This window comes from Podarcis bocagei (genome assembly GCF_964188305.1).
Source record: "Podarcis bocagei genome assembly, chromosome: 17".
Lineage (NCBI taxonomy): Eukaryota > Metazoa > Chordata > Lepidosauria > Squamata > Lacertidae > Podarcis > Podarcis bocagei.
In genome coordinates, this window is record NC_138143.1 from 41,597,221 (window position 1) to 41,610,813 (window position 13,593).

Genomic DNA, 13,593 nt, shown 5'->3' on the forward strand with positions numbered 1-13,593 from the left:
TTTTGAATAATGCATTATGTCTTAATTGCGGTCCAAAGACCCACAAAACAATTTCAAAACAAGAGACAGTTAAAATGACCAGACCCGACAGACAGATGGAAGAAACCAAGGCAGTCATTTTGTTTCCTATAACCTCTGAAAGAAACTTTGCCATGGCCAGTGTAGTATCATTTGACCTGTCTTCCAAAAGATATTTAATATGGGAGGCTTCGGATTTTCCAGGCAATTTTGCCAGTAAGGGTTTGACCAGTTGATCCCTTGCTTGCTCATATTGCCCACAATGCAGTAGGATATGCTTCCTACAATCGATGTCCTGGGAACATAAACAGAGCCTATTCTGATAGGGGATGCCATTTAGAACTTCTGAGGGAAATCCATTTAGTCTAGCTTTGGTAAATAAATGCCAATAGGTAGGTACAGACAAATTCCTAAGGTATGAAGAAGAAGAAGAAGAAGAAGAAGAAGAAGAAGAAGAAGAAGAAGAGGAGTTTGGATTTGATATCCCGCTTTATCACTACCCGAAGGAGTCTCAAAGCGGCTCACAATCTCCTTTCCCTTCCTCTCACACAACAAACCCTCTGTGAGGTGAGTGGGGCTGAGAGACTTCAGAGAAGTGGGACTGGCCCAAGGTCACCCAGCAGCTGCAGGTGGAGGAGCGGGGAATCAAACCCGGTTCCCCAGATTACGAGACTACCGCTCTTAACCACTACACCACACTGGCTCTGAAAGTCAGGGTATCTGAGGGTATCTGAAAGTCGTACGCATATTGGATTCCAGCTGCGACCGGGCTACAAATTACCGTATTTTTTGCTCTATAAGGCTCACTTTTTCCCTCCCAAAAAGTAAGGGGAAATGTGTGTGCGTCTTATGGAGCGAATACAGACTGCGCAGCTATCCCAGAAGCCAGATCCCTCTTGCTGTTCTGGCTTCTGAGATTCAGAATATTATTTTTTTCTTGTTTTCCTCCTCCAAAAACTAGGTGCGTCTTATGGTCTGGTGCGTCTTATGGAGCGAAAAATACGGTACATAAGACTGGGCTCGCAGGTCGCTATGTGAGATGCCCCAAAGCCTTTGCCTCAGGGATTCAAGGGCAGTGTCATAACCCAGATGATATAAGAGGGATGATGGCAGTCCAATTGAGGTGGCTTTTCTGGCCATAGTTTTCAGCCATGACATCACATGACTCCTAAGTCCCTCCAGGAAGTGTGGCTTGAAAACACCTTTCCACACTTCCTAGAGTGGCTTGAGAGTGACATGACACATGTTCCTCCCTTCTGGAAGCATGGCTGTCCATTTCCCAGACAAACTTCCTGGAGTGGCTTGGGAACATTGTGGCATCATTTTGCATCCTAACACTTGGAAACTATTGGAGTAAGTGCAGGTAGCGGGAAGAAGCAGAGAAAACCTTGTGTGGCTTGGAAGCAGCAATGGGACTCTTGCTGTCGAGTTTTAAAAAGAGCTCCAAGTCCGTCGGTGGAAGAAGATTGGAAAAAATTCAAAGTATATTTACAGAAATATTGTAAAATTAATGAATGTTAGAAGGATGTTGGAATGAAGCTATATGGCTTTAGCAGAAATGTTATAAAGAATTAAGTAAAAATAGATTGTTAATGGGCCAAAGTGGAAAATTTAAGGTTAGATTGTGTTAAGATAAATTATAGAACAAAAATTGAGAAAGATGGAAAGGATTTGCTGAAATAGCTAATTGAACTAGAATACAAAAAAGGGAGGTGTGAGGAGGTCGATGAAACAAGTAAATGAAAGGTAAAGATACGGCAATACTGGATGTATTTTTAAATGTTTTGTTGTTGTTGTTGTTTTGCTGTATTGTTTTTTTGTTTTTCTTCTTATTTCTGATGTATTGTAAGGTATTGTTTTGTTTTGTTTAACTTTTTATTGTTTCTTTCTTCTTTTTTCTGTAACTTTCAAACCTCTAATAAATATCATTAAAAAAAAAAGAGAGCTCCAAGTCCTTGGCTGCCTTGCATAGCTAAAGTAAATGGCAACTCAATTCTCCCCATATGCGAATGTAGCTGTGTGTGTTTTGAAAATTCCTCATGAAAATTCCTCACATTTGTCAAAATTTTGCCAGCAGTTTCCCCTAATGTAACACATTTTTGTATGTTGTTTTCACTAACGCCTTCATGTTTATGCATACTTTACCCTAAAATGTGCATTTTTGTAAAGTTTATTGTCGGTTGGAGCACCGCATTGCAAAATTCAGATAACTGTGAATTTAGAAGAATAGCTGTGTTTCAGTTCTTATAATGTTTTGGAAAGTGATTTGGCTTTAAATGCATACCAAATCAAAATTGTCTCCTCTTCTTTTTTAAGAAAACCCGGTTCTTGTTTCCATAATTGATAAGATGCTTTACTGTTATCAGAGTTTCTAGGCCTCAGATATGTTCTGTATTAAAATAAGAAATGAAGTTCCATTAATAAGTAAGCAGTTCTTAATGGGCACCTCTGACTCTCAACAGCACCGTCCAATTGCACAGAGTTATTAGGAATTGTGGATATTTATTCCTGCCATTATACATTTTCTGCTGTTTGAATGGTTAGAGTTCTTTTTAAAAAAAACAAAACAAAAAATGGCACACTTTAGTTTCTTTGAATTATGCCCTTAGGTTAATTTTCAGCTCACATTCCACTTACTCTGCAACTTTGCATTTTTGACATTGACCTTTGATAAGCAGTAACCTATCAAGCTATATTTTAATACACAGTGATTTCCCTTGTCTTCTTTGGCAACAGCATTCTTAAAATGTGTGGAAGAACAAGTGATGCATGACCTTCTAAGGCTGTCTACCCTTCCCCTAGCCGTGTTTCTCTTAGCATGCATGGAACATTCCTACAAAGGAGAGGAATAAACCTGCTGTCTTCAGCTAATATATGACCCAGCCATACTTGAAACACTTTTAAGTACCATTTTAGACTTTTGTTTGAAAGTATTGCTGTTATTGTGTTGGGTTGCCCCATATGCCTGGAATTTCCTGGACACAGCCGGAATACTGCAGTCAGAAGCAGTGTTTGGGTAGAAATTTCATTTTTTTAAAAAAATCATTTCAAAAAAAGCTCAACAATTTTTGTGTCCAGATTTTCCCTTTTTGAAATACAGCAACCCTATTATAGTGGAGTAGGAGAACTGAAAAAAGAATCATATTTGGAAAAGAATGCACCCCTTTGGTTTCAGATAGTATTTAGTAATGCATTTAGCATTAACCCTAGAAGTGTATACTTGATTCTGACCAAACTAAGCCTCGTGATACATATTTTGCTCTAGGAGACTTAGTTTGGTCAGAATCGAATATACACTTCCAGAGTTAACGCTAAATAAATTACTTCTGGTACGTGAGCCACCATAGCTGCTAGAGGGCCGTGAAAAGTGTGTCCTGAGATTTTTAGTCTTGTCTACCCATGTACTAGGGACGCGGGTGGCGCTGTGGGTTAAACCACAGAGCCTAGGGCTTGCCAATCAGAAGGTTGGCAGTTCGAATCCCCGTGACAGGGTGAGCTCCCGTTGCTCGGTCCCTGCTCCTGCCAACCTTGCAGTTCGAAAGCACGTAAAAAGTGCAAGTAGATCAATAGGTACCGTTCCAGCAGGAAGGTAAACGGCGTTTCCGTGTACTGCTCTGGTTCACCAGAAGCGGCTTAGTCATGCTGGCCACATGACCCAGAAGCTGAACGCCGGCTCCCTCGGCCAATAAAGCGAGATGAGTGCCGCAACCCCAGAGTCGTCCGCGACTGGACCTAATGATCAGGGGTCCCTTTACCTTTACCTTTACCCATGTACTCTCTGAAACCAAAGGAACACATTGGTTGCTGGATGTGAAATATATAGGCATTATTTTCAGCTCTCCTACCCCACTATTATATTTGCTGTATCTTATTAATGTGGTTCATCTTGTTTTTGTAAATTGCTCTGGAAGCACCACTGAAGGACAGAATAATAGGAGCCAACTCCTAGGGGCTGAGGGGTCTTGGGCCCCCACTACAAAATTATTTGAGGAGGCTGTGTCCCGCCCCCCCAAAAAAGATGATGTGTATTGCCATTCAAATGGTGTGTGTATGCACTGCATCATGAGACTGATTATGTGGGTCGGAGTTTACCGCCCCCCCTGCAATATTTTATTCAATTTGGTACCCCTGAACAGAAGACAAACCTTTTAATTATATGCATATAATTAAACTATAACCTTGTGCGCTGTCTACTCAGAAGGAAACATCATTGACCTTAGTTGGACTTACTTTCATGCAAATCTGTACAGGATTTCAGTCTAAGTTAGTATTTGCTGTAGCAAAGAAAGAATATCTCCTTTCTCTCCTGAACTGTTATTTTATGCACATGAAGTCTTAATCAAATCAATTAGACCTTCAATCTGGTTACAGCCCTAATCTAATATCTTATTATCACGGCAAGGGTATTTTTTTCTGAAACTGAAACACCATGGAAGGTATTGTACAAATGGATAATAAAGAGGCTGTTCTTGCGCTCAATAATTTGCTTCTGTTAACACAAAAATATCGCACCATTATTTTGACAAGATTTAATCTTTCACATCAAATACTGGTGTCCGATGGGAGTTCTGTCTTGCGATTTCAAAGGATCTGAATATTTCAAAAGTTCTGTTTTTTAAAACAACAGCAGCAACTGTCCTCCTTAATGCTGAATAGGTGCACAACGTTTATTTTCCAAGGACTCTAATGAATGTGAATTCTTGTATTTGTTAGGTATAGCTCTATTTGTATTTCTGTAGCTTCTGTCCATTGATTGGATTTTGTATTATCCTGTATTGATTCCTTCCTTTAAAAAAAATAAAAATCTATTTTCCAGAGTTGCCAGGGATACAGTTCCGGTTCTGTTACAAGAAGGGCTGTTCTCGCAGTGAATAGGAATGCAAAAGGGCTTCAGTGCTCACACTTTCTGCTGCTGATTAGAGATGGGCTCAATTCCAAGCGCACCATTCCTGCCTTTGAATCCGTGCCATTTGCAGCCGCTCACATCCAAAAGCAGTGCTTCAGAGAGGCTATTAAAATGTTCAGGGTGTGTTGATTATGATTGCAGTCAGTAACAGCCGTGCAAAGTGTTGAGGAATTAATTGCCTTCTCTCTTGGACAAGGTGGAACATACTAGTTGATGAAGACTATTAAAACTAATTAAGTAGATGCTCAACTACACCAACTGCTATTAAATCTGTTTGTTACAAGGAATGTGTAATGACAGGGACGCCAAACCCGCCACCAGATGCATCACCGTTGTGAGTCACTGTACACAATGCAACACAGCCAACACATACTCCTTTTCCCCCAACACCATTTACCTCAGGGAATGCAAACAGAAACCATTTGCGCCCTGCTCCCTTCTGGTGTAGTGGTTAGAGTATTGGTTTGGGACTCTGGGCACAGCTGTCAACGTTTCCCTTTTTTAAAGGGAAATTCCCTTATTCTGAATAGGATTCCTCACAAGAAAAGGGGGAAAGTTGACAGCTATGACTCTGGGAGACGAGAGTTCAAATCCCCGGCCAGCCATGAAGCCGCTTCCTCTCAGCCTCACCTACCTCACGGGGCTGTTGTGAGGATAAAAAAAAATGGAGACATGGAGAGCCATGTGTGCTCTGTGAAGGAAAAGCAGGATATCAATGTAATAAATAATAGGTAAAACAATAACTACTATTGGGGGAAGCTAAACCAGAGCTTTCCAAGGATTAGGGGTGAGGGGGACACCAATGCTATTTATGATCTAAGCCAAGCATAGGCAAACTCAGCCCTCCAGATGTTTTGGGACTACAACTCCCATCATCCCTAGCTAGCCGGACCGGTGGTCAGGGATGATGGGAATTGCAGTCTCAAAACATCTGGAGGGCCGAGTTTGCCTATGCCTGATCTAAGCATATGCTCTCCTTGTAGGTCATTTTGGAGCACAACCATATAGAATCATAGAATTCTAGAGTTGGAAGGGACCACAGGGGTCATCTAGTCCAACCCCCTGCAATGCAGGAAATTTTGCCCAACGTGGGGCTCGAACCCACAGCCCTGAGATTAAGAGTCTCATCTGTGCCTTTCCTTCCTGCACAATTAAGAAAAAGTTATGTCAGAGGGAAATGCACTGGCCTTGAGATATGTACAGTGGTACCTCGGGTTAAGAACTTAATTTGTTGTGGAGGTCCGTTCTTAACCTGAAATAGTTCTTAACCTGAGGTACCACTTTAGCTAATGGGGCCTCCTGCTGCCGCCACGCCACCGGAGCACGATTTCTGTTCTCAACCTGAAGCATTAAGGAGGTTTTTCTTTCCGTGCTTCAAGAACACGTTCTTCCCACTCCTGCCCTCACCTGCAAGAGCAAGGTCTTTTTTCATAGGTATCACACACATTCAGAATGCCATGCTGTGCCCTGCAATGTTTCCCTCCAGATTTCCTCCTTTTTATCCCCCACCTGTTTCTCCCCTTCTTTCTGCCCCCCGTACCCGTGTTTTGAATATGCCACTGCAGTTTCTTGCAGCTTACACCTCCCCCCTCTCTTTTCCTCTAGTGCTCCCTTCCCTCCTTTTCCACATGGGGTCATATCTCAAGCTTTTTCTTCTTCTCATTACAGATTTATGAGCATCTTGGATGCATTCCATCCACAGGGTACATCTCTCCATTGTTGTGGCAATCACTTTGTCTTAGTACATTTTATATCATAATCTCATGAGCCTTGAGTTATCGGCTGCTGCAATGAAAGGGTATTTGTTTCCCTCTGTCAATTAGTTGTGCCTTGAGGCCCATAGCCTCCTTACGAGAACGACACCTCTGGTCTTTTCCTTGTTTTTCAGAGCTGCTCCGAACATCTCTTCTACATTTGCCCCCAATTCCCTATTGTTTAATGAGGAAAACACAACAATTATCAAAGGAGAGAGAAATTCTGTTTGGTGAAATTCTCATGAATAGTCTTCAAGGCTTTTTATGCTTTTATCTGGCTTTTATTTTAGGTGGATGGGGGTTTTGGTGGGGGTGATGTTGTCATTTTCATTCTAAATATCCTTCCTTTTGTGGCCCTGCAATCTGCTGTCCTCTCTGGAGGTGACGCTTCCTGAAAATCCAGCTTGGGGCATTTCTGTAGGCACAGGAAAACAGGAAAGCTGTCAACTGGGTTCCCAACAGCTGTTCAGTGTTGGTGGCTTTTAAAGTGAAACCCTTCATCTTAGAAAAAAAAATCCACACCAATTTTTTTAAAAGGAAGAAGGGTGAACTTCCCTTAAAACCAAATTTGGATGGAAGGATGGAAGACTGAAGAAATCCCAACTAAAGAATCATGGCAAGAAAAATTGACGGACTATGCAGAACTGGCAAAATTGACATATAAGCGACAGGACCAGGATAACTGTGACTTTAAGGATGAATGGGAACCTTTCACAAAGTATCTGAAGACGCAACAAAGCGAACTGGACTCCTTGGCAGGTTTTGAATAAACATTCACAACTTTTTTTTTATTGATAATAATTAGCTAAATAGTTTGAGGATCTATACAACTTTGTAACAAGCAGAAAATAGCATTAGTGGAGAAACCAAAGACTGGAACTGAGGGAAGTCGGGGGTGGGGTGGGGTGGGTGGGTTTTGTGGGGGGAGGGGGAGGGGGAGGGAGAAAAATGGCGGGGGAAATAAGGATATGTTTTTGGATAATATGTTTTGTTATAACTTTGAATAAACAAAAACAAAAACAAATTTGGCAAGTGCATTGATTTAAGCCCAGAAGGCAGATACGGTGTTGGGGGAAAGTTGGGCAATTGCAGAGGAAATGATATTACCTCCTTCTTGAAGGTTTTCCTGCAACTCGTAGGACTTGTGTTGTCTGGAGAAACCAGAATTCCCAACTGGAAGACAAGCCAGGATGCCCATTCTACTCCTAAAGAAAAACCTCCTTCCAAAGTAGGCTAACAAAGAAAAAGTTGCCTCATCAGATCTCCATGTGAAAAGAGTTATGGACATTTCTGTAAGAAGTGTGGGAAAATTCAGAGCTGGAAGAGAAAGTTTCTAACAAACTCGTTGGAGAAAAGGCAGCCTTCTGCTATTGTATAAGGAACAAATAAAGATCATCTGCTGAACCTGAACATGGAAGTCTTAATAGAAACTGACCAACCCCCTCTTCTCATTCCTGAAAAGGTACTAACCCCAAAGGTATAAGTAGTGTCTAACATGCCAAAGTTCATGTTTCGAAACTCTTCCTGAGCCATCTTGTAAGACGGATACCATTTCAGATCATTACTCATCTCACCCAGTTATTTGGAACCCATTTTTTCGATTTCTAATTAAGAAAATTATATAATACAGTCTTCACAGAGAAAAGAACATAGCATTAAGTTTATGGCGCCATTTTACATGTTCTTAAAACATTGGCAGTCCATATACGTTCTCCACAGACAGATTTGTGACATGGGTGTAGCCAAGGGGACAGGGGGCAGCTGCCACTTTCCAAATCAAATAAAGAAAGAATAGAATCATAGAATCATAGAATCATAGAATCCTAGAATCCTAGAGTTGGAAGAGACCACAAGGGCCATCGAGTCCAACCCCCTGCCAAGCAGGAAACACCATCAGAGCACTCCTGACATATGGTTGTCAAGCCTCTACTTAACTAAATGACCAACTGAGTTACAGATAGCTTGGTTCTGCCCCCTCCCCCCAAAATCTTGACTACGCTCATGATTTGTGAGGCTGGTGGGAGAGCTTTACTTTCTTTCCCCCTTACATATGAAAAGAAGGGAGACCAGGTTTAATCAAAGGTATATTCCTTTATAACCCTTTTTGCAACTCTTCTAAGCCCAGCTAGTCGTTCTGAACTACAGTGGTGCCTCGTAAGACGAAATTAATTCGTTCCGCGAGTTTTTTCGTCTAGCAAATTTTTTGTCTTGCGAAGCACGAAATCCCATAGGAATGCACTGAAATTCAATTAATGCGTTCCTATGGTCAAAAAAAGTCCAAACAAAGCCAAATTTGGTACAACAAGAGTTTATTAAGTGCTCTTTAAAGTCACACATACTGTAAAGAGCATTTCAGAAACATAAGGAACAATAAATTAAGTTTCTAAACATGACAGAAAAACATTTGAAAATCAACAAAGTGTGTACACAAAGTGTGTCTAAGACTCTGGGGGACAACTCGAAGAAGATTCCTCTTCCACTCTTTGCTTCTTGCTGAAGAACCTGTCCATGGTCTGCTGCTTCATCTGCCTTTTCAGCACCTCCCTGAAAGGCGACATGACCGTCGTATCAAAAGTGTTCGCAAGGTCATGTGCCACGTGCTTGTCAGGGTGGTGCCGCTGTGCAAAAGCCTGCACATCCTTCCACTTCAGGCAAATGTCCCTCAGTTCTTTGGAGGACAGCCGTACCTCAGTTGCTTCCTCCTCTTCCAGCGAGGCCTGCTCCTGCGCAGCCTCTGCCTGCAATTCGACCAGCTCCTGGGTGGTCAGCTCGTGGTCGTGCTCCTCTACCAGCTTGCTGATGTCCTCCTCTGTGACCTCCAGGCCCATGGTCCTCCCCAAGGCAACAATGTCCTGCAACACTGTTGACTCTGGTGCATCAGAGTCACTTGGTGCCACACAGTCCGGCCACAGGCTGCACCAAGCGCAATTCAAATTTCTCTGGCTGGCAGCCTCTCCATGCCTGACCACGCTGTGGATTCCAGATCTTGTCTTGAACCTGTCAAACCAGCCTCTGCTTGCCTTGAAGACTTCTGGCTCGCCTGAGGTTCCTGGCTGTTCCTGGACGAGGTCTGCATGCAAGGCCTTGGCCTTCTCACAAATGACGGCCTCAGTCACTGTGTCCCCTGCACGCTGCTTCTCTTCTAACCAGATGAGCAGCAACTTCTCCACCTCCTCCAGAACAGCTGGGCGGTTCTTCACAATCCTGGTGACTCCCTTGGCTGCATCAGTCGCAAGGATCTTCTCCCTCATCTTCAGGATGGTCCTGATGGTCGATGGATTCCTCCCATACTCCCTGGCGAGGTCTGTCACACGCATTCCACCGTCGTGCTTCCGGATGATCTCCTTCTTCATTTCCAGCGTAACCTTCGCCTTCTTCCCCTCGCCGGCCTCTGCAGCAGCAGTCTTCTTGGGTCCCATGGCAGCACAGCTCCTAGCTTCGCAACCCCCCCCCAAAAAAATCAGTGCTTCACATCCAAAAAATTCAAAAGCACCCAGCCACCCACCACACAGAAATTCAAATCCAGAAATTTTTTGAAAAAACAGCAGAGTGGCCCAATGGTCACAGAAAATCATAAAAATTCAGAAAAAACCACACAAGCTTCCAGATTCTTGCAACCCCTCCCCAACTGTTCCCCCAGCCACCCACCACACAGAAATTCAAACCCAGATTTTTTTTTAAAAAACCAAAACAGAGTGGCCCAATGGTCACAAAAAATCATAAAAATGCAGAAAAAAACACACAAGCTTCCAGATTCTTGCAAACCCCTCCCCAACACCAAGTCCTTGAATTCCAAACACCCCAACCCAAAATCCAACCCCCCCAAAAAAGTTTTAAAAGTTTAACTTACAAATGGCTGCAAAAGAAGTTTTGGAAAAGCTTCAAAAATCACCAAAGTCTTCAAAAACCTCAAAAAAGGCTACCACACCGCGTGCTATGAGTTGCTACTCGAAGTCAAGTCGCAACTGCACCTCTTCAAGCAATGCACCCTGGGTATTAAGGGTTTTAAGAAAAAGGAAACAAACTTGCAATACATTTTCGTCTTGCGAAGCAGCTCAAAAAACGCAAAACCCTTTCGTCTAGCGAGTTTTTCGTCTTGCAAGGAATTCGTCTTGCAGGGCACCACTGTAGCTATATCTCAAATATTATTGAGCCATATCTCAAGAGGCAGCTTCACCTGGTATTTCTAGTGATCAATAGACATTATTTGGAACCCTTTGAGACAAACAAATGTCTCAACAGTGCTGATTTAACTGTTATTTCTTTAAGCAAATGGGAAGAATGTGCAGATAGGTTCATTATCTAGCTCAGGCATAGACAAACTCCGGCCCTCCAGATGTTTTGGACTACAATCCCCATCATCCCTAGCTAACAGGACCAGTGGTCACGGATGATGGGAATCGTAGTCCCAAACATCTGGAAGGCTGGCGTTTGCCTATGCCTGATCTAGCTTTAAGGCAGTCCTCCACTAATACCAATGAAATGATTTCCATGCGCACAATGTGACCTTTTATCAACGTCCTCGTCCTGGGCATGCCCTGCACCCTCCCCAAATGTGCTGCCCTAGAAGAGATTTAGGGGGCATGCAGAAGGAGGAGAGAGGAATAATATTCTGCTGTTCCTTGTGTGGACAACAAAAAATGTAGTGCTACATTGGATTCCACCTGCAGTAACTAAATGGAGCCAGACTTGGTTGTATCAGGTTGTAACCAGGTGGTTTTTGTTTCTGTTCTGTTCTTGTTTAAGAGAGACAATAACGTATTTGTCTAGCATCCTGACTAGTGTGTTCTCTAAGCTTCCATGACAACCTCGTTTCCTTATTGCTTCAAATTTATGGATCCACTCTCTCCCCCCAAACCGAATCCACTAAGTTGTTTATGATGAAGTATTTGGCCCCTCTACTCATAGCAGGAATGCACAACGGTGCCTCAATCCATCCTGATATTTGTTCCCACTTTCATCTAGTATTTTCCATTCCTCTGGTTTATTTTTCTGAAGTCTCTTTTTCCTTTCAGCAAATATATGGGTGCTTAAAAAAAAAGTATATCACAGTGCCACAACAGACATACATATCTCAGCCATGAACAGTTATTTACAAATCAATTACCTTACCTGTGTGTTCACTTCCAAGGTTAATGAATTTCTAGAAGAATTGCCCTGTTAGTCTTTTGCAGAAAATACAGTTAAGAGTCCTGTGGCACCTTAAAGACAAAGTTAAGGAAGTGTCTAATGACCCATCACAAGGGCATCTATGGCTGCCGTTCTAACCATGTCTACTCAGAATTCAATGAGGATTATGCCAAGGTAAATGGGGTTAGGATTGCAGTCCACCCTACTATCTTTCATGGTGACGTATAAATTTGTCATGGTGTCTCATTTTCCTCACTCAGATATCTGGAAGGGACAGGCTAGCACCCGGCTGATGTTCTGCCCCTTGTGTCCTGGATCATATGAGTCAGTGTAATGCAACTTAATCACATATGCCTTTCTCATTACAACATTTCATTTAATAAATGCATATATAATACTGAAAATGGGACGCTGGTGGCTCTGTGGGTTAAACCACAGAGCCTAGGACTTGCCGATCAGAAGGTCGGCGGTTCGAATCCCTGTGACAGGGTGAGCTCCCGTTGCTCGGTCCCTGCTCCTGCCAACCTAGCAGTTTGAAAGCATGTCAAAGTGCAAGTAGATAAGTAGGTAAATGGGAAGGTAAACGGCGTTTCCGTGTGCTGCTCTGGTTCGCCAGAAGCGGCTTAGTCATGCTGGCCACATGACCCGGAAGCTGTATGCCGGTTCCCTCAGCCAGTAAAGATAGATGAGCGCCGCAACCCTAGAGTCGGCCACGACTGGACCTAATGACCAGAGGTCCCTTTACCTTTACCTTTAATACTGAAAATAGTTAAATGTGTGGTGGAATGTAACACTCAATATGACTTATGTTTTAAATGGCTTTTGGAACAAAGATTTAGGGGATGGGCGGTCAAAAATGAGCAGTCAAGTCCAAATGGCTGTCCTCACATTAACAGAAGGGGTTCAGATAAAGGACAGAGGAGCACAGGTAAAGTTTCCAGGTCCTGGAAGAAATCATTTTTCCCCATGTGAACAAACATAATGAACAATGGATTCTGTTCACAGTAGGAAATTGATTATGGCTGCAACTCTATCCCCACTTACCTGGGAGTAAGTCAGATTGAATTTAGTGAGACTTACTTTTGAGTAGACACATATAAGCTTCATCCCTCAACAAACAACTCACACAAAATCAACAAAACACTTCAGAAAAAAAGAAGAGCAATGAGGCAAAGTGGCCACCACACTTCAATGAATATGTAAACAGCATCTATTGCAAAGCAATTTACACATCAATTGAAGTATAATGTGTTCATGTTAAAAACCAAAACTATTTTTTTAAAAAATCCTTTTACTGTACATACCACATTTTTCACTCTGTAAGACGCACCAGACCATAAGGAGGAGGAAAACAAGAAAAAAAATATTCTGAATCTCAGAAGATAGAACAGCAAGAGGGATTGCTACGCAGCGAAAGCAGCGATCCTTCTTGCTGTTCTGGCTTCTGTGATAGCTGCGCAGCCTGCATTCGCTCCATAAGACGCACACACATTTCCCCTTACCTTTTAGGAGGGAAAACGTGAGTCTTATAGAGCAAAAAATACAGTATATATCAATATGACATACCTTTATGGTTGGGAAGTAGTTGACTTTCCTCCCAGACAAAGAAATTGAGGGATTATAAATAAGAATCTTTCATAGGGGAAGGCATAGATCCATGTGAAACAGGTTTCAATACACTTCCCAAATCATTGTGATTGGAGCGCCATGGGGAAATAATTCCTTCCCCTCTCAAGCTCTGGGCATTTCCTAGTCAGCTGAGACTACAGGCCTGGATGTGAAGCT

The 13,593-nt window shown here is 42.6% G+C and overlaps 1 long non-coding RNA gene across 1 annotated transcript in view; it reads right to left on the bottom strand.

Annotated features, from left to right (window-relative positions):
• The window catches only part of LOC308577048, a 195,418-nt gene extending 181,866 nt beyond the window's left edge, over positions 1-13,552 (bottom strand). Inside the window, exons 1-3 of the long non-coding RNA XR_014003384.1 lie at positions 13,375-13,552; positions 11,791-11,879; positions 11,186-11,241 (exon numbers count right to left, since the gene is read on the bottom strand). This is a non-coding gene — a long non-coding RNA (uncharacterized lncRNA). The remainder of the gene's footprint in view (positions 1-11,185; positions 11,242-11,790; positions 11,880-13,374) is intronic.
• Positions 13,553-13,593: the final 41 nt, after the last annotated feature.